Source organism: Aedes aegypti, chromosome 2 (assembly GCF_002204515.2).
Source record: "Aedes aegypti strain LVP_AGWG chromosome 2, AaegL5.0 Primary Assembly, whole genome shotgun sequence".
Classification (NCBI taxonomy): domain Eukaryota; kingdom Metazoa; phylum Arthropoda; class Insecta; order Diptera; family Culicidae; genus Aedes; species Aedes aegypti.
The window spans coordinates 68,642,095-68,664,132 of record NC_035108.1 but is presented as its reverse complement, the minus strand read 5'-3'; the positions used below and the strand labels follow the sequence as shown (position 1 = coordinate 68,664,132).

The 22,038-nt window shown below is 37.3% G+C and overlaps 1 protein-coding gene across 1 annotated transcript in view; it reads right to left on the bottom strand.

The window, feature by feature from the left end:
• Window positions 1-21,776, bottom strand: part of LOC5572344 (probable serine/threonine-protein kinase yakA) — a 242,148-nt gene extending 220,372 nt beyond the window's left edge. The window contains exon 1 of the mRNA XM_021841135.1: window positions 20,527-21,776. The gene's annotated coding sequence lies outside the window, so the exon portion shown is untranslated. The remainder of the gene's footprint in view (window positions 1-20,526) is intronic.
• Between the last annotated feature and the right edge of the window lie 262 nt (window positions 21,777-22,038).

Genomic DNA, 22,038 nt, shown 5'->3' with positions numbered 1-22,038 from the left:
GTGGCTTGATCAGGTGCCACAGGATCTGGAGAGCGTGGGCCAAATCGAAGTTGGAGGGACACAGCCATAGGCCGAGTAACATCGTTAACGAGGTTTTGTCTAACTAATTGATGTAACACCAAGTGAATAAATAAAATAAATAATTACGTGGAAAATACCTAAGATTTTTCTAAATATGGCTTTTCGCAAACTGTTTAGCGAGCACACTAGGAGTCCAACAATTTGAGAAACCGAAAAGGACCACCCACTTGTTTTACCATATACTAGCAATCAGTGACATGAAATACCACTTTTAATTTTTCATACACACTCCGTATTTTAAGATAATGATAATTTTATTGTAAATCTGTATAGACATCTTGCAATCTCTGGCTGGGTGCATGTGGCTATTAATCAAAGAATTGTTTCCAAGCTGCTAAAACGCTCGGAGAGAAGCATTTGAAGCTGACGTATGTGCGTGCACACGTCGATCCGACCGATGATGACGGCAAATTGTACTTCAAATTACGTCCAATTTAAATATATTTTGATCGTCTTTGTCAGTAGTAAATCGTCCGCCGATTCGTATGGGCCGAGCAACTAAATCGAGAAGCGAATGAACGCGCTTCAGAAAAAAGTGCAATTATCGCTTCTTGACATGTTGCATAACTCCCACTCGGTTGTTGGCGGGTAGATACCTACATGTGTTGGTGGCGGGGCGGCATTTGATTGGACGGTGGGTGAATTCCATCCGTGGTCAAGCCAGAGTGCACACAATAATCATACCTCCATCTACGAAGGAGACGATTGGGTCACAACGATAATTGTCGATTTCGGAATAATCTTAAATTAATATATTGATGGTTTGCAATTTGTAACTATGAACATTCATTTGGAGGTAAAGCTTTTGAGCGTATGTCGAAGTATGCTTCATGAACACCACATAGAAGATATTTGTTCATCACATATTCAATTGATCGTCCTCAGCTAGTGCGCAACGTGATCTCGTGCTGTGCGTACACAAATTCTTACTGCTAACGGATGTTACTGAAACTAGGTAGGTACAAAGTATTTTTGTAAAGCAGTACTTCTCAACTTGGACCCGTTGGCGGATGCTAACAGAGGTAATCCTTCCTGGGCACCGTCTTGAAAAAACTCTTAGACGGCCATGCCCGAATATTCACTGGTTGCTACCACAAAACTAAGGATATTTCTTCTTTGAGCATTAAAGAGGAGGAGCTGTTTAATTTTCAAACATTTCTTCGTTTGAAACCAATGCATAGTGGTCCAGAAAGCAGTTTACGCGAAAAGATGAGCTTTAGAATGAAACATTAGATGAAAAGGGTCTTCTACAAAGTTGTTTGTATTAGTTAGGCCCTTTGTTTGGTGTTATTGAAAATGAGGGTGGTCCACATTTTCATAGAAATGGTGTAACTAACTTTCTTGTTTGTATAAATTATAATAGGGGGAGATCCTCCAGTACCGGACAGCACCCAATACCGGACAAAGTTGAAAAACTGAGATATCATGATCCAATCAAGATGGTGTATTAGTAGAAAAGAAAGCTACAATTGAGAGTAATATTTGCGTAGAATAACACATCCTTGAAAATGAATGCTTTTTTAAGTAGAGATGTTTGAAAATATTTCAAAAATTGACGTATTGTCTTAAATTTCCGCTTTATAAGTACCGTAAATTCGGGTGAAATTGATCAGTAGGGTGAAATTGATCACTGTCTCACACAATTTTATTTCCCTCTAATAGAGCACAGAAAGCAATGCAACCTATTTAAATGAACTTTGTTTGTCTTAACTATTTTCGAATTGCATGTTGTGAAGTTGTTTGTGTTAAGGAATGTTTTTTTCTATGAAAATAATAGAAAATTCCACAATCGTGTTCTGTGTGGTATTGGCAGACACCAATAAACTTATAGTTTTAAACAAGGATTTGGACATGGTGTCAACCTGAAAATTTGTAAGGATGCTTAAAATATATCCCCAAAACGAATTTTAACATCAAAATTCTTACCAATTTGTTCATTTTGTTGTAATAATTGATTCTTTCATAGATAACAGAAGACTCCTTTGGAAATTGCCTACATTTAGGCGTTTTCTATGGTATCGTTGAACATTAATTGTTTATTATTTCCATAAATTTTGCATTGTTAAGAATTTGGTAAGCATATTTGGATTCAGGAGGCCCAAATTAAATAAGTAAAGTTGTTTTCAAAACTAACAATAATTGTTTTGCCAGGTGATCAATTTCACCCCGAAACGGAGTTCCTTGATTTTTTATTTTAGAGACGATTTTTAGCACTAAAATCACAACTGTATAAAAATTTGAGTATATAAGCAATGAAGCTCACCGTCGTACTTGTTATCCTGAATTAAGTTGTATGGAATTGACAACATCATAGAAAACAGATATCGAAAACAGTCAAAAGTGATCAATTTCACCCGAAATTACGGTACTTATTTTGAATATGGAAAAATAATTTGGATCACGCAAGCATGATCAAATATAATCATAATTTGTAAGTATGAATGTATTTTGTACCATATTTAAACTATGGATATGTGGACAAACTACAATTTTGGTCAAGTACCCTACTGTCCCCCAGTTTCGGACAGCTTTATTTGATATATGATAACATTGTAATTTTTGCACCAGTGTCTCAAAACACACCCGATTATGTTTCTCTGGCTGCTTGGGCACGTCAGGATCAATATTAACCTCCTTTTCCCGAGCAGCCTAGATAGCCGCGTAGTGTCGGTAGCGGTTGTTTCAACTGGCTAAGAATCAACACTACGGATTGCCTGTTCCGGTGGTAAAAGTCCACCTCACAGGTGACCCCTAATTTATGGTGTGATGCGTACCGTGCCTAGAAATGAATGGTTAGGGGGGTCTAAATAAAACCTAACCGCAAACGGAGCCTGTGGGGTACAGGGCGCCCTCCACAGTATTGAGTCCTTCTTGTGCTACCCGGAGCAATGGTGCAGGTGACCTTGTGTTTCTCCGAGATAATTGACTGCCCTTCTTCAGTCTCTACCCTGAGGCTTAATAAGGGTGGGATTATGAATATGTTGACATTTAATTTAAATTATCACCTATATGAATTCGCATTATGCGTTTTACACAGTGTATTCTGTGCTCTTTCGCCTTTGGCGACTTCAAATAGATACCGATCTGTTTTTTTCTTTGCTGGTCTCTTTCGTGCTGAGATTGCAAAAAGCTTAATCCTGCGTAGTTTGGGTAGTGGCTACGGTTAGGTTAGCTCAGATCAATCTTCAGCATAAAAGAACAGCAACGATCAATCTTTGCAGACTCATGCAAAATGGTGCAGCCTAAGTGGCGCTAGTTCAAGAACCCTACTTTCGTAGAGGGAACTTCTATCTAGGTAACCTTGTGGACCCAGTGTTTGCTACTTTCAGCAAACTTGAAATGGCAAACTCGCGCTCCATGCCCCGCGCATGCGTGCTCGTTAATAAAGCAATCGTTGCTACACTCATTTCTGAGTTAACTACCAGAGATGTATGTGCTGTCACAATCGATGTTTCTGTTGGTGACCTCAACAGGAAATACGTCTATTGTTCGGTATATTTACTACATGATGAACCATCCCCAACGGATGACTTCAAAAGAGTTGTCGTACACTGCGTAACAAAAGGCCTTCCGCTGATTGTGGGCAGTGATGCCAATGCTCATCACATCATCTGGGGCAGCTCAGATATCAATTTGAGAGGCTCCAGTCTGAAGGAATACTTAAGTAGTACAGACCTTGGATTACTTAACATAGGCAATCGCCCAACCTTCATGGTTTCTAATAGAGAAGAGGTGTTAGACATAACGCTCTGCTCGAATAGAATCAGTCAAGAGTTGACGAACTGGCATGTATCAGATGAGGAATCATTATCTGATCATCGCTACATCTTCTTTGAACATTCAAATGTAACTGCGCAGACTTTGCGTTTTAGGAATCCCCGGTCAACAAACTGGGAACTCTATATTGAATTGGTTGCGACCGAATTTCATGGATTTCTCCGTCCAATGAAAATCCAAGTGATCTGGATGATGCCGTTGATACTACAACATCCTACATTATGGAAGCTTTTGAAGAAGCATGTCCTCTGCGGTCTGTAAAGACTACAAGAAGGACCCCATGGTGGAATTCCGATCAGACTAGACCCAGGAAACAATGTAGAAGGAGTTGGAACAGACGCCGTTCAGCTGGATTAGAGTCGCTCAAGTCGACTCGCAAGGCTTACAAGAAGGCTCTTCGTTCTGCTGAACGATCCGGCTGGAAAGACCTTTGTACAAATGTTTCCAGTTTGAGTGAAGTCAGTCGGTTGAACAAAATCCTTGCAAAATCTAAGGATTTCCAAGTGAACGAAATTCGCTTACCTAATGCTAACTTTACTTCTTCCGATGAAGAAGTTTTAGAATGTTTATTCAATACACACTTCCCCGGATGTGTGGACATAGCATCTACGGATGAACTAAATGTCTTTTCATGTAGTTACGAGTCTCTGGCCTCGGCTCGCAGTATCGTAACTACTGAATCGATTCAATGGGCACTTAATGTTTTGCTCCTTTCAAATCTCCAGGAGCGGATGGGATTTATCCTGTTCTCCTCCAAAAGGGATTTGAGTTTATCGAACATGTTTTGAAAAAGCTACTTGTAAGCAGGTTTGCTACAGGGTACATTCCCAAATCCTGGCGTGATATTACTGTAAAGTTTATCCCAAAAGGAGGACGTGCGTCGTATGAGGAAGCGAAGAGTTTTAGACCAATCAGTCTGACCTCTTTTCTTCTGAAATGTCTGGAATGGATTATCGATCATCACATCCGTGATGCTTATTTGGCAAACATGCCTCTTCATGTGAATCAACATGCTTACCAATCTGAGAAGTCCACTGTGACTCTTTTACACAAAGTGGTATACGATATCGAGAAAGCATTCGCTCAGAAGCAATCCTGCTTGGGTGTTTTCTTGGATATTGAGGGTGCCTTCGATAACGTGTCTTTTGATGCCATATTGGAAGCCACACGAAACCATGGGCTACCTACAATGATTACCAATTGGATTCATCAAATGCTCAAAAACCGACATCTCTTCTCGACATTGCGTCAAGCAGCGATTCGAAAATTGAGTGTTTGCGGATGCCCCCAAGGGGGAGTCTTGTCACCACTTTTGTGGAATCTCGTAGCAGATACGCTATTGAGGCAACTCAATAATTGCGGTTTTCCAACATATGGATTTGCCGACGACTATCTAGCTCTGATAGTTGGTATGTGCATAAGCACCTTATTCGACCTGATGCAAAGTGCTCTTCAGGTAGTCGAGAGTTGGTGTCGCCAATATGGCCTTTCGGTTAACCCGAATAAAACATCTATTGTTCTTTTTACGGAAAGACGAAACCGCGATGGAATTCGACCTTTACGTCTTTTTGGCACTGAGATTAATGTGACTGATCAAGTAAAGTATGTCGGAGTCATTCTAGATTCCAAACTTTCATGGACACCTCACATTGATTTCAGAGTCAAAAAAGCTTGCATGGCCTTCGGTCAATGCCGGTGAACCTATGGTAAAACTTGGGGCCTCAAACCCAAATATATCAAATGGATTTACACAACAGTTGTTCGACCAATATTGGCATATGGATGTCTAGTGTGGTGGCAAAAGGGCGAAGTGAGAACAATCCAATCAAAATTGGGCCATCTCCAGAGGATGTGCTTGATGGCGATGTCTGGTGCGTTCTCTACGACTCCCACAGCAGCGCTTGAGACCATTTTCGACGTTGCGCCACTACACATATATCTTAAACAAGTAGCACTTTCTTGCTCTTACCGTTTATGGGTACTGGATCTACTGGAGAAGAATCCAGTGAATCGTAGATCTACACATACTTCGTTGTTTCCACTATTGGTGAATTGGCTATTTGGAAAGAAGTATATCAAACAATATAGTATGTTACACTGATGGCTCCCTTCTTGAAGGTAGAGCTGTTCAGGAGTATATTCTCGTGAACTAAGGCTGAATCAGTTTTACTCACTTGGTAGAAACTGCACCGTTTTTCAGGCGGAAATATTTGCTCTTATGTGTGGAGTGCAATCAGCACTTCAACAGCGCGTAATGGGTAAAGTCATATACGCGAAGCTTGTTATCGCATGTCGAACTCAAATTGAGGAACTGAATTCAGTCAACTCTGTAAACCTTGTATGGGTACCAGGCCATTCTTCCATCGCTGGAAATGAATTGGCTGATGAGCTAGCTCGCGATGGAGCATCGCATGACTTCATTGGCCCTGAGCCGGCTATTCCAATTTCGAAGTGCTGGGTGAAGCTTAAGATAAACTCTTGGGCGGCAACTCAGCACAAGCAATATTGGAATAGTTTGGAGTCATGTCGTCAAACAAAATTGTACATTACTGAGCCATCTCCAAAGGTGGCGAAGTATTTAACAAATCTGTCAAAGCAGAATTGCAGTCTCTTGGTCAGAGCGTTGACAGGCCACTGCCGACTCAACTATCACATGGCAAATATTCAGCGTGCTGACTCATTTGTGTGTGATAGTTGTGACTCCGAGTATGGAACTTCGTATCACCTGATATGTAACTGTCCAGTTTTTTCGCAAATGCGATTCCAATTACTTGGTAAACACTTATTAGGTGAAACTGAATACAGAAGCCTGAATCTTCAGGACATTCTGTTATTCTTGACCCGCTGTGGTAATGAGCTACAGGCTCTCTTTACGCTCATGCGTTTTGCAGTACCCTTTTTAGGGGAATCTATGACAAAAGGTCGAAGGACAAAAGGTCGAATGACAAAAGGTCGAATGACAGAAGGTCGAATGGCCAAAAGGTCGAAGGGACAAAAGGTCGAATGGACAAAAGGTCGAATGACAAAAAAGGTCGAATTGACAAAAGGTCGAATGGACAAAAGGTCGAATGGACAAAAGGTCGAATGGACAAAAGGTCGAATGACAAAAAAGGTCGAATGGACAACAATTTAGGAAGAACAAAAGGCTATACTCTTTAGATAAAAAAGCAAGTTATCACAAGCGCTACAGCTAAAATAGACGCGAAGAAAACGCGCATATTTTCAGAAAGGCCAACGATCTTTACGGGGTGGAATTTGGTTAGACTTTTCAGGTCGTAGTGCATCCAGAGTTACTGTGTACATGCTGTAGCCTTATGTGCAAGAGCCACATTCCTTTCATGCTCACCCGCGCACTGTACATTTTGAGACCTATGTTGGTGTTTCTCGCCTTTTTTAGGGTAATTTCTCAATGCGTCTCCGCTTCGTCACATGCGTTGTTCAAAAACAGCACGTGCTAGCACAATAATAAAGGTGAAGACAAAATTTTAAAACAAGAATCGAAATTGTGGCTTCCGGATCGCGAGTCTTCGACCGTATCATGTAGACCATCTAGACACCTGCATAATAAGGTAAAAATAGCTGTAGAGACTCTTCGTTACTGAGCAGTTGTTTTACAACTTGGATACCGATGGCGAGGGTAGCACTGAGCAGCGCATGGGTTGAATCTCCCCTAGCGCGCGCTTTCAGAATATTTGTGAACCTAGCGCAGCACACTACGATTCTGATGCGTTGAAAGGCGGTTTGGTTGGAGACTCGTTAGTTCATTTATGTTCTCCTGGTAATTATGTAACTCTAAGTGCATCGAGGTGCATGCCACTCCATGTGCTATGTGTTGGGATGCCAAGTGCTGGAATGCAGTAACTGCAGCTGTCATTCAGATTATACTGGAATTATACCTATGGCGTGCCGCCATGAGTTGACTGCAGAGCAGAGGGTTCGCTCTGCGGAGGCTGGTTCGCTGTAACAATGTTCAAGGCGGCTAGGAGAAGCAGTTTGCCTAGGCTTTTTCTGCTGCATATGTTAAAGTGCTATATGAAATAGCCTCTCCTCGTAGTAAACCCATCAGGTGGCTCGGAAGAGAAATGAGTCTGAGTCCAAGAGTAATGTATGTGTTTTCTGTAAACCTCCATTCAGAGCATGGGTAGATTTCAGGTCATCGGTGGTGTGACATCAAACCTGCATTCCTTGAATTATCTTCTAACAGTTCGGGTTGTAGACCATCTCCTAATAAAATGCATAATGCACAAATGCAAAAATGATCAAATTATCAGAAAAGCTCTCAGTAAATGCTAGTGTAGCTGAGAAGCAGACTCTACCCTAGTTGGGACCTAATTCCAGAAAAAGGATGATTATTTTTCCCTGATGCTAATTTAAATCAGTCGAAACCAACAGTTAGATAAAACTCTAATGCATAACCCTAAAACAGCAAACCTTCAAAAGAGGGAAAATCCTTCGTTAGAAATGCAATTGAAATGCTCATAAACACTGTAAAGCATGAATAACAGACGATATTTATAAGAAGGCAACATTTAAATAGAAAAAAAAAATACAGGCAAGATGTTAAAGTGAAATCTATAAAGAACAGTCAATGTATAAAAGAAGGAATAATCGTCGATACAAGTTTCTACAACAGTATAAAATCACTATAATGTATAACTCCAAAAGAACAGCCAATGTTTTAAAGAAGGACAAATCTCTATTGAAAATGTATCTAATAAAAAGCTAATAATAATTACTTTATGCTTTGAGAGTATCAAACATTCAGAAAATGAATCTTTTGTTTGGAAAATAATAGTATTAATACAAATTATTGCTTCAAACGATAGTTCTGAAGAACAACTATCATTTAACTTTTTAAGGAAAAACTTCAGATGAGAAGGGAGGAATTTGTGATTAAAATGTTATCAACTGAGTGTACGATAATCATTTCAACGGTACCATTTGGACCTTTCGTCCATTCGACCTTTGTCCATTCGACCTTTTGTCCATTCGACCTTTTGTCCATTCGACCTTTTGTCCATTCGACCTTTTGTCCATTCGACCTTTTGTCCATTCGACCTTTTGTCCCTTCGACCTTTTGTCCATTCGACCTTTTGTCCTTCGACCTTTTGTCATTCGACCTTCTGTCCTTCGACCTTCTGTCCTACAACCTTTTTAGGGCGCTGTTCGAACCCATTGTGGTATGGAGCTACATGCTCTCATTTTGCTTATGCGATCTTCCCTCTTCAAGGGACCTCATTCCTATTTCCTCCCATCTTTCCCTTCCCTTTCCTCTCCCATCGGGTAGATGATAAAATAGGCTCAAATATGGCGATGGCACAAATCTCCCAACTGGTGGGGAACGTGCCTTTGGGGCCGGCCTTCTGATACCTGATACCTGTGGACAAACTACAATTTTGGTCAAGTACCCTACTGTCCCCATGTTTCGGACAGCTTTATTTGATATATGATAGCATTGTAATTTTTGCACTAGTGTCTCAAAACACACCCGATTATGTTTTTGCACGGGGGATGGGTACCGTACAAAAAAGTTTTCAGTTCGATATTTCTAAGACCGTGCAAAAAAAAATTAACATCATTTCGCGACGTTTCATGCATAAATAAGATTTTGGCGAAAAAAATGTATGGAAACTTTTTTTGCACGACCGCGGCCGGCCATGTAAAAAAAAATCCGTGCAAAAACAGAATCGAATGTACATTCATTTTTCATGGATTCCGTCGATCGTGGTATCAAACATGCAATAAAAATATGAAGAATAAACTTTCAGAACAACATCGTTAAATGTGTTTTTTTTTTCACCATATATGAAAGAGGTTATTGATGGACATCTTGTAAACTAAGATAAACTCACATTGATCTAGTAAATGTTGCAAATGCATTAAACTGGCTATGAAATACTATTCCTGGAATACAAACAATTCAAACGATGTTGTAAAAATTAGCAGAAATAGAGCCATTTCCAGATTGTGTCTGGTATTGGGAACCACCTTTTAGGATTGACCAATTGTCATTGCCAAACAACTGAATGCAGGAAAACAAGCACGACGGTGAGCCTTATTGACTCATGTGCCGGAATTGTCTAACAAATGTGATTTCAGTGTTGAAAATCATTTCTAAAATAATAAATCGGAAGATCCGATTTCGGGGTGAAATAAATCACTTGTCAAAACTATTATAGTTTGTTTTGTTAACAACTTTATACACTTAATTTCGGCTCCCTGAAATTTCTTTCTGCTCCCTGAGTAAAATTCTTAACAATGCAATATTTATGGAAATAATGAACAATTAAAAGTTTTAATTCCCGCAGAAAACACCTAATGTATGCAATTTCCAAAGGAATCTCGTGATATCTGATAGAAATTCTATTGACCCAACAAAATGAGCGCATTGCTACAAATTTCTATCATATAATCTATTTTGGGCATCCACACAAATTTTCAGATTGACACAATAGTCGAATCCTAGTTTAAAACTAGAAGTTAATAGATGTCTGCCAATATCACACCGAACATGATTCATGATTTTTACATTATTTTCATAGAAATAAACATTTTTTAATACAAAAAAACTTCACAACTTACAATTCGACAATATAAAGACAAACAACAACTATTTACTGAAGGTTGCATTAATATCGGTGCTCTATAAATGAGAAATAAAATTTTGTGACACGGTGATCAATTTCATCCTACCGTTCAATTTCACCTGCATTTACGGTACCGTAATCCGGGGGCAAATTGATCACTGGGGTGAATTTGATCAGGTCGGTAACAAAAAACATTTCCTCCCAAGGATGCCGAAGGTTCCGTTGGTACCACAGAAATTCTATGTTTTCAAGTTTATAGATGTTTAATGATGATACATATCAACTTTGAGTGTTTAAAATGTTGTGTAGGCTTAAGTATGAATCACTGAACTCATTTTCGTTATATGTTTAGGTTAAGTTAGGTTAAGTATATTCAAAGCGTTTTTTTTTTCTTTTATAAACAGGTGAAATCTACTCACCTGTAAAAATTCTGAACTGCTACGGCAAATGAAATGTAATATGTTGTTAACAAAATGTTAATTAAATCTTAAATTTGTTTTAACAAATTAGGATGATAGTGTTGTCTAATAACACAGAACACCTAGATATAAGAAATGAATGTAATGTTTGGAATGATACTAATAATGAAATTAAAAAAAAAAAACTCATTGAACTCATTTTTGATATCATACAGCATAGCAAGTATACACTGTTAAAAAATGAAGATTACACGTCATGTAAATTTTATTTATGCTATGTAACCATGACGTCATGTAAATTTAAGTCTGAAATCATGTAAAAATGTGTTATATGTCATGTAATCACTCAGGATCCTGCTGGATTACATGACATATAATTGAAGTTTACATGACATGTCATGTAAATACCATGATTTTCCACGCTCCAATTACGCATTATATGTCTCAGAAATTTACACGTTTCGTTCGAACTGTGTAGTGTTTTGCTCATAAAACCATTTATTCTCAAATAATGTGTTTATTTCAAGGGAAATTGCCTAATATGCCTAAATATATTAGGCAGATTATCAAATTTTAGTTTTGCAATAAAATGATCAAATACTCGAGTTGTAAGAATTTTGATATCATATTCGGATTCAGGAGACCCAAATTTAGTAGATAGGGATTTTTTTTATTTTTAAACCTGCTTTGTTATATGTGTCTTTCTAATTTTTTGATACTAAAACTATTTTTATGATATGTTAAATATTATTTCATGAAAAGTCAATAACATAAACTGATAAAGATCAATTGAGTACGGGTTTTGTCGAAATTTATTTGACAATATTTGAATTAAGAAGGACAACTCAGCAAAAAGTTGCAAAAAAGTGATCAATTTGCCCCCGAATTACGGTACTAGCATACATCATCAAAATGTAATGTCAAAATTTATATTTATATTTTCAAATGTATTTCTGTGCGCTACAAAAATGATAATATTTATCATACATTCAGTGACATAGGTTAGCAACCAAATGACGAACTACAAATAACTTGAAACTTTGCCTGTGAGGGAATCATTACATTGCAGTCAGAGGGTTGTTCAAAGACAAAAGTAAGTAACCGAGAGACTTTGTAATTTAATTCTAAAACGGTAAGTTGTGGAAAGTTAATCTGTTCCACAAAGTTGTTCAATTTCAGAAGTCACACAAATTTGCAGAACACATCAACTTTCCACGATTTACCGTTTTCGAATTAAATTAAAAAGTCTCTCGGTTACTTACTTTTGTCTCTGAACAACCCTCAGAAACTCTATGTAAAATGACTGCAATGTAATAATTCCCTTACAGGCAAAACTTCAAGTTATTTGTAGTTCGTCATCCAAATTTCAGCTTCAGAAGCTGAGATACAGCACCCCAAATTTGGGCATTTTGTATGGAAAAACAGCATTTGGTTACTAACTTATGTCATTGACTGTATACAGTGCCGTAGCGTGCGGTTGGCCAGGTTGGCACCCGCCAAGGGCGCCAGCTTTTAGGGGGCGCCAAAATGCGTTACGCATTTGGTAAATTTTGAAAAATATTTATTAAATAACTGCGCCTTTTAAGTCGATATTTCAAAAAAAAAATCCTCAAGGTCATATTGGAAAATTTTTAACAGTTTCTGATTGTATGATTCCCATATATTAATTTATCATTGAAGTTTGTATAGTTACTTTCTAAATCTTTAAGTAATCTTCCTTGTACTTTTGATAGCAGTTAAAACTGTTTAAGCTTATATCAAGTTAGTGGTGTCCAAATGAAGATTCATATTTAGCAGAAATAAGTAAATATTCAAATAAACTTGATAAGACAAAACAAAAATTCTATTGAGCGTGAACGAAAGTTATTGCGTCACAATTTTTTTTCCATCAAAATCTCACTGAATCACAGGTTGAATTATCACAAACTCCTAAAAAAAATTCTCGCAGAATATTTCACAAGGTTCTCAGTCAGAGCATGGTACATAATCATGAACGGCCTTTCACAAGAGGCAAGCTGAGTTTCGTGTGGATTTCCTTTGTGAACTTCTTTACATCTGGACAAAATATTGTAACTAAAGAAAAAATTTCACAGAATCCTGAACAACATTTTCAGAGAATTTCTTGTCCGTGAATAGCAAACATGAGTTGAAAAGAATGGATTTTTCCTCAGTACGAACATATTACACTGGCCGACAATAGTTTTTTTTCGAAAATGTTCGATTTGGCGGAGATGATTTAGCATTAATCAATTTTAGATCACCTTACAATATCATTTCTGAAATTCATCCCCAAGAAGAGGAAGTACTGGGGTTTCTAAAACATTTGCAATCTTGTTTTAGTAAATTACTCACATGAGTATCACTGAAATGTGTGCTTAAAAATTCGAAGCGAATTCTGCGCTTTTTTAATTAATAATAATTTTTCAATGTTACTATTTAGGAATGAAACTTATCAATAATATCTTGACGAAATACAAATTTCTTAACAGTTATCTCTGATTCCGCTAAAAAAAATCAATAAAAGCTTTTTTATTGAACTTAATATGAAGGATTTGATGAATTTGCTTCCATTTATTGGAAGACTCTTGAAAAAAAAAAACAACTTGAAAATGTGTTCTGGAGAAGTTGTTAAACAAAATCGGTTGTCCGACATTTCGCGGTGTACCATTTCGCGGTTTGTATCATTTTGCGGTTTACCGTCTTGCAGTTAATACCATTTCGCAGTATGTTTTTTTCTTTTCCTACGAGTTGCACTGAAAATTGTTGGCATTATTACTTATAATATTTTCATCGGTGATTTACCCTTCTTTTGAACACAGGCAGCCCCTCAAATTGCTCTGTTAGGATAGATGAAACCTCTCGGTCCATACCACGAAACAGTACATCGCGAAATGGTACTGACCGCGAATTGACATGCCGCCAAATGGTACTAACTGCGAAATGTCGTACCGCGAAATGACAAACCGCGAAATGGTATACCGCGAAGTGGATTACCGCAAAATGTTATACAATCACAAAATCATTATAACATTTTCAAAAGTATTTTTTTCTATACAAATGAAAATAGAGTTAGCACATAGTACGCTCAATTGTTTCTGCAGATGCGTCTTTGTTTATGAAATAACTATCTTATGAATTTCTTTAAAACATCTTTTGAATAATCTTCAAAAGTTTTAAAGAAGATTTTTTTTGTAAACTTTTTATTAACATTCACCAAATATTTTAACGTACTCTGAATTAGTAAATACTCAATCCCCAACATATGTTTTCGCGGATTTCGATAATTTCATACAATTGTCGTCCTCGTATTTAAAAAATCTTTAATACTCAATCCCCAACATATGTTTTCGCGGATTTCGATAATTTCATACAATTGTCGTCCTCGTATTTAAAAAATCTTTAATGTTCAAGATTTTTTAAATACGAGGACGACAATTGTATGAAATTATCGAAATCCGTGAAAACATATGTTGGGGATTGAGTATTAAAGATGACTAGTATCTCAAGTACCGTTTTGACTCATATTCCGAACACTTAAGGCCAACAGTGACTTCAAGAGCATCTGATAAGCATACATTATCTGATATTTGTGAATTTTTTTTTTCGCAAAGTCCAATCGTTAGCTGTGGAGTGTACTGATAAAAATGTTTATTTAAACTTGTTTAGTATTGTTTTTACGTAAAAGTATGGAACAACATTTTGACTCAAATGTTCATTCTGTTTCATATTCCGAACACCTTGATTCAAATTCCGAACAGCACGAATAAAACGTGTTCTAATAAATAATTTCGCAAATAAATTCATCTGAGCTAGTTTACGTGGTCTCGAGCTAGAGGATCATCACAACTCCCGATGTACAAAATTGATTGGAAGACGTTAAAATTGAATTGCAATTGACTGCCATTTCCTGGTAATTTGTTGATATATTTTTTATGCCACAAAAGTTCAATCTAATGGACGCAGTGGCTCTACCAACCCAACAAAAAAAAAACCGCCATACAAAAACCGAGTGTTAGGAATATGAGTCTGTTCGGAATTTGAGATAAAACGGTAACCATGCTGCTGAAGCTGCAGTTTATTTTTTCACTCTAAATCCTCTTTAACGGTAGTTATACAGTAATACTAGCTCTATGTACAACGTTTATATGCATTAATTACTACTTGAGCAGCATGGTTACTTGGGATAAATTACGAAAACTTTATTCACATACAAACTTGCGTAACGAAATCAAAATTGACTTAGTGGCGCCCAATGGGAGGTTTGCCAAGGGCGCCGTGAGACCACGCTACGGCTCTGACTGTATATGAGTAAAAGGATCACATAAAACCAATGTTTTTCAAATTATCAATTTAGCGGCTTAAGTGTCCAGTACTGGGGGATCTCCCCCTATATATATGCTTCAGCAAAGTTGTAGATCATTCAATGTCAAGCAACGCTGCCAAAAAAACGTTTTTTGTATCTCTTAAATTGACCGATTTAGAGTTTTTTTTTCCTACGGCGGCATCGGGGGGTCCACATAAAACTGGTTTTCTAGCTCTAGCGTTTTGAATTCAAATATCTAATCAAAGCAGTCTATGAAAGAGTTTTAGAACTTTGAATAATGCGTTACTTGATGAGTAAGTATCTCTTTCTGTTCGGGAGTTATTGTTGTATTTCTCGCAAAAAACTTGCCTACTTTGATTGTGAATATCTCTGATTGGGGCAATTATAAAACTTATCTTTTCACGGTATTCAAAGGACATAATTAAATTGTATATTATATCAAAATATTTCAGATGTGTTATTTTTGAAAGTCCAATAAAATGTCTTGAAAAACAAAAGATTTTTAGCAGAAAAACTTCAATAACTCTTGAACTAAAATAGATATCAACAAACTTTTTGCAAGATTTTTTTTCTTAAGGTGAAGATGTATCGAAGCCAAACCTCAAATATTCAAGAGCACAAATCTAGAGAACCAGACAGCGGTTTCAGCTGAAAACTTAATCGGTTGGTCAGAAGCTGGTGGTGACCAAACGATTAAGTTTTCAGCTGAAACCGCTGTTTAGTTCTCTAGATTTGTGCTTTTGAAAATTTGAGGTTTGGCTTCGATGCATCTGCACCTTAAGTTCTAAAAGTCGTTCATAGACTACTTTGACGAGAAAACTGAAGAAGAAAAATAGGACTATAAAACTGTTTAGGAGATTTTCACCATACCGTAAAATGGGGTGTTAAGGGATGGAAAAAAAATTCGACTCGAATTTCGAGCAACTTCTAATGTGTCAATAATTGAACAAAGGACAACCCTACCATTCTCTCGTCTTGTATATCAAAAACCAAATACTATTATGAGGATCCTATGACAGATTTTTGAGATAATCATGAAAATGGGTGACTTTTGACGGAAATGCAAAATGGGGTGTTAAGGAATTTGAGTTTCGTAAATAAAACCATATTTTGCTTACAACAAAGCATGATCTTTTTGATCAATAGCTTTGATGCTTTCATTCAATTTCATAAGTTATCTTCTTCTTCTTCTTTCTGGCGTTACGTCCCCACTGGGACAGAGCCTGCTTCTCTACTTATGAGCACTTCCACAGTTATTAACTGAGAGCTTACTGTGCCAATGACCATTTTTGCATGCGTATATCGTGTGGCAGGTACAAAGATACTCTATGCCCTGGGAAGTCGAGAAAATTTCCAACCCGAAAAGATCCTCGATTGGTGAGATTCGAACCCACGACCCTCAGCTTGGTCTTGCTGAATAGCTGCGCGCTCACCGCTACGGCTATCTGGGCCCCTAAGTTATGTTCAACCTTAATCAGATAATACATCAATATTATTTAACTTGGAACTCCTGCAAACGCAAACCGTTTTATTTTAACTGCTAAATCTTTCATAGTTATTAATCTTATTAAAATTGTTTTGAAATATTTTTTATACTTAAATGCAACAGGATCATAACCTATATATTTGCAGTTTACGAATCCTAGAAGCTGTGCAGATAAACTTCTTGAATAAACTATCATATTAGACATTGCATACCTGTAGGCGTTTAACGTTATATGAGATTTCTGACGATGAGATAAGTGACCAACTATTCAAAACTATATCGAATAGTGATCGTAGAACAGACTGTTTATAAGCGTTTCGAAAATGATTAAATCGTATCAATTTTTAATATTCGTATATAAAGTATGTTCTCAATTCAAATGAAAACAGCTCTTACATGAAATGTCATACCAATATTAATTAGTTTTGCGTTCGTTTTGCTTAGCCAATTAACATAAATTATGATATTTCGTTTAGTATGTGGTGGGCAACGCACTATCAAAGTTACCCGCATTATCAAAGATACTCCGTTTTACAGTACCGTAAATTTGGGTGTAATTGATCAGTAGGGTGAAATTGGTCACCGTGTCACGCGATTTCATTTCTTACTAATAGTGCACCAAATTCATTGTAACCTATAGTAAATGAACGGTGTTTGTCTTAAATAATGAATATTTGCGTATAGTGAAATTTTTTGTGTCAAAGAATATTTATTTCTATGAAAATAATGTAAAATTCCAGAATCAAGTTTGGTGTGAACTAGATAGACATCCATAAACTTCTATTTCTTAACAAGGATATGGACATGGTGTAAACCTGAAAGTTTGTGAGGATGCTAAAAATATATCTCCAAAACAGATTTTACTATCGAAACTCTAACCAATTTGCTCGTTTTGTTGAAAAATTTGATTTTCTATTACATAGTTGAGAAATCCTTTGGAAATACATTTAGGCGTTTTCGCGGATTTCTTGAAATTTAATTATTGATTATTTTCATAAATATTGTCTCGTTAAGACTTTGGCAGCATATTTGAATTCAGGAGACCCAAATTAAGTATGTAAAGTTAATTTCAAAACTAACAATAATCACATTGACAAGTCAAGACTAACAATTCAAAAGGCCTCATCTCTAAAAAGTAAACAATGAGAAAAATGCAATCTTGTTTTGTCAAACAATAAATCAAATTTAAATTATGAATTTAAGCATTATATTTATAGCTATGAATATTCATTACTAGCTATGAATATTCATTACTATCATTTTAGCAAAAAATTCTGCTAAATAAACGAGTCAAAGGAAATGAGGCTTTTATTTCACCAAAAGCTGTGCAGCCCTTTTCATTTGTGCCCATAGACGCCGGCCGACGCTGATGAGGCCTGTGAGTTGACGCCTTTGTTTACTCTAAAATGTGTTGAGGCCTTCTAGTTGTGGCTTGTTTTTTCATCATCTTCTGATGTGGCCTTTTGAAAATCATTCAAAATTGATGATGAAATAAGAAATTTGAAGTGTAGAAGAGTGTTAAGTGGTGAAGTAAAGTACATGGAGATCCCTACAGCAAGAGAAGATTCGTGCGGTCGATTAAATATGTGATTGATTGAACCCTTCGTCATCCATGAACATTATGTATGTGCTACGCGAGTTTGTCATCGAGAAAATGTATGGAAATATTGGTTCAATTGAAATAATATTGCAATTGATCGTTATTTTCCATGCAATTGAAACCAAATCGTGTTTTTGTTGATAATTTGTGAAGTACAGACAGGCTGACACAGGTATTACTAGGTAGTATGATACAAAATACATCAGTCTACAGGAACCCGATAATGTTCGCCGTTTAGACAACCACTGTATAAAATAATACAAGGAGCAGTCGCTCCGTAGTATAACCTGCATCTACTTACCCAGACAACCAGAAATCGCATGAAAGTTCACGTTATAACTCGTTTATTCATACTAATTATATCAAACTCGCAAAACACCGTGGATAAACTCGTCAAATTGATGAGTTTCCTCGCATAAAACACTTTTTTTCTGAGTTCATTTGCACATTTTGTTTCGTCCCGTACACTCGTACAGAGTAAGTCGAATAAATTCGTAGCAGCTGTCAAATCAGCATTTGTTATCATAAGCTAAGTCGCATAAAATCACAGGTTAGTTCGATGGAATATTTATACACTCGCGTTGTATGTTATTATTCATCACATAATATATGCACGCATATCGCCTCCACTTTTGTACGTAGAAAGCCTTTTCGCGACATCTTATAAGTGAAATTTTGCACATACAAAGCCTCCAGGTGATTTCGTTATGCGTACATTTTGGTTGTCTGGGTAGCGAATTTGGAACGTTTTTCGCAATCTACATTGCAATTTTGATATTTGTTTAACAGGCCTCAACTCGGTTTCCGTCAGATATAGAAATGAGGCCTTTTTGAGAAAAGGCCGCATCTGCGATGAATTAGTGGAAAATGAGATGGGGCCTTTATGAAAAATGTTATTTTTTCAACTTTTATGCATATTTTTAAATGACTATTGTATGTTTTAGTAAGAATAGGCTCTTATACATTGAAATCAACAGAAAACCGATTTGTTTACATTTTGGACTTGAGGCCTTTTCAATTGTTGGTCTTGAAGTGATCAATTTCACCCCGAAATGGGATTCCCTGATTTTTATTTTTAGAGCTGATTTTTGGCACTAACATCACATTTGTTAGAAAATTTCGGTGCATGAGCCAATGAGGTTCACCTTCGTACTTGTTTTCCTGCATTTAGTTGTATGGTATTGATAATATTTTAGAAAGTATACCAAGAAAACAGTGAAAATAATCAATTTCACCCGAAATTACTGTACTAAACATTTTACTAGTGCTAAGCCTACATGCAAACTTTGAGTGCTTAAAATATTATGAAAGCTTAAATATGAACCATCGAACTCGTTTTTGGAACCATGTAGCGTTGAAAGCAAAGTTTTGTTTTGCTCATAATACCGTTTAATCTCAAATAATGCGCTTATTTCAAGGAGAATTGCCCTCATTTAGGCGTATTATGCAGATTTACAGAGGTTAATTGTGCAATAAAATGATGAAATACGCGAGTTATAAGAATTTTGACATCTCTTTGAGATTCAGGAGAGTCAAATTTAGTAGGTACGTAAATTCTCTATTCTTGAACATGCTTCGTTATATGATGATCAATTTTGTGCTAGTGTGTCACTCTCAATTTTTGATATTAAAACTAATATTATGAAATGTTGAATGTTATTGCGTAAAAAATCGATTGCATATACTGACAAAGTTCAATGAAGTACTGATTTTGTCGAAATTTGACAATTTTTGGATTCCAAAAGATAACGCAACAAAAAGAAACAAAATTTGCCCCCGGATTGGGGTACTAAAAAAAATTAAATCCCTGCTATATTTGGATTGTGCAACAGACGCAAAACATATTTGTAGATGCAATGTAAGCAAACATCGTTGAAAATTTCTAAGATATCCCTAAAAATCCCAGATGGATGTACAAATTAGTCAAGTTTGTCGCAGAATCATAGAAATGTCATTTATCACAAAAGCTCATCAGAACATCAAATAAGGCTTCAAACTAACCTAATTCATTTGCTTCAAGAACGAATGTGTTCAATCCATCTGGCGGAAAATGATGAGAAACCCCAACAAATTTTTAACCACGTCGTGAAGAATGAAATAATCATGGCCTTTTGCTTGAAAAAATCGAGCCCCTTCTTCTCACAGAGACATGGCATCAGGAGGACCCCACATCAAGGTGGGGTCACTTGACTGCTCTTTCATCATATACATTTGCTGCTGATACAGGATAAGAAAAATCCTTATTGTGTTACCTGCGATCACTTCGCTGCTGAATTATATCCCTCTGCTTGCTTGCCGCTTCTTCTGACACTACGCCACGACACGCACACACACTGACATAAGCTGGAAAAGTCCACCACTACCGACACACTGAATTTTCCGATTGTGATGCTTTTTCGGGTGGTGGGTGGTGGAAAGCAGAGACACTTCTAACTAACCACCCAGGCCAAAGCACACACTAAAACCACTTCTCTCAAATGAGCGAAATCGTGAGCGTAGTTGCACTTTTACTCTCTTCGTTTTTGCTCACTCGTTCTCTGTTGTTTTCGTGGTCTCTCAGTTGCATCACGATATCACAATCTCAAGCTTTTCTTTGGGGCGAAAAGCTCGTGCAAGAAAATGCTCCTTTTGCGAATCATCTTTTTCTCGCGCTGTTCGTTTTCTCCGCACGATGTTACGCGTGAGTGAGGTCTCAAATTGACAGTTGCATGCACATTGCTATAGCATCAGAATTAAGATAAAGATGGAACAAATCGGGCAGAGATGGTAATGAAGCTGGGGTGTGCTGGAGCCTCTGCTCTCATCGGTGATTTCTCATCTTCTCTCGACATATATGGTGTATTCTTCCTTGTGTACCGACGCAACACCAAATTTAATGTGTATCCTCCTCACAGATGTCAAAATTGCGAACAGTAAGGGAAAAAAAACATACAATAAATCGATACAGCTGAAAATTAAACTTTTCGCTATGGACCTTTGCCAGACACTTGAAACATAAGTTTCGAACCTTTTCGTGACGAACTGCTCAAAATACACTCATATTGCTTCTAGCGTGTCACAGAATCCTCTGGAATGATTTTTACCACACAGACGGTGATCTTTTTGTGTTCGCCACCCGCAGAGAGACTGACAATCTGCCCATTGAAAAATCCTATCAGACGGACCAAAATCTTCAGTTTCATGCACTTTACACCTTACGTGAACTAATCTTATCAATTTTCTCGATTATCGAACTATAAAAGCTTCATTAAGGAAAACTTAAGGACAAACCACGAAAACTGAAACCAAATTCCATGATAAACCCTTTTTGACTCAGGATGGCAGTCCTGCTTCTAACCGAACAGTTTTCGTCCCGCGGGAGGTGCCATTAGGCCACATCTTTTTCTGACGGCGAATCGATGGAGACTGGCTGGTCTGGCAAGGCAAATCTCCTGCATCTTCTTTCGGAGGGGAGCAGATTGGACCTCAGATCGACAGTCTGCAGTCAGCCGTGCTGGTATGTGATAGCAAAAGCCAGGTAATCAAGGCTTGGGCCCAAGCTCGTTCTCTCTCGCTTTTCATGTTGGCGCTCTCTCACATTGAGATTGCATCCATAACGCATATCAGTGGCGATAACTCTTTGTTGGGGTGGCTCCGATGGAGATATGCTTTGGGTGGTATCGAAAGCTTCGGTTGCACTTGGCTCTCGCTTGCGTTCATTACCTCCTTCAGGGAGTAAATTGTGCAGAGAAGGGGGGACTGACTTGGGAAAATGAATCGGGCGA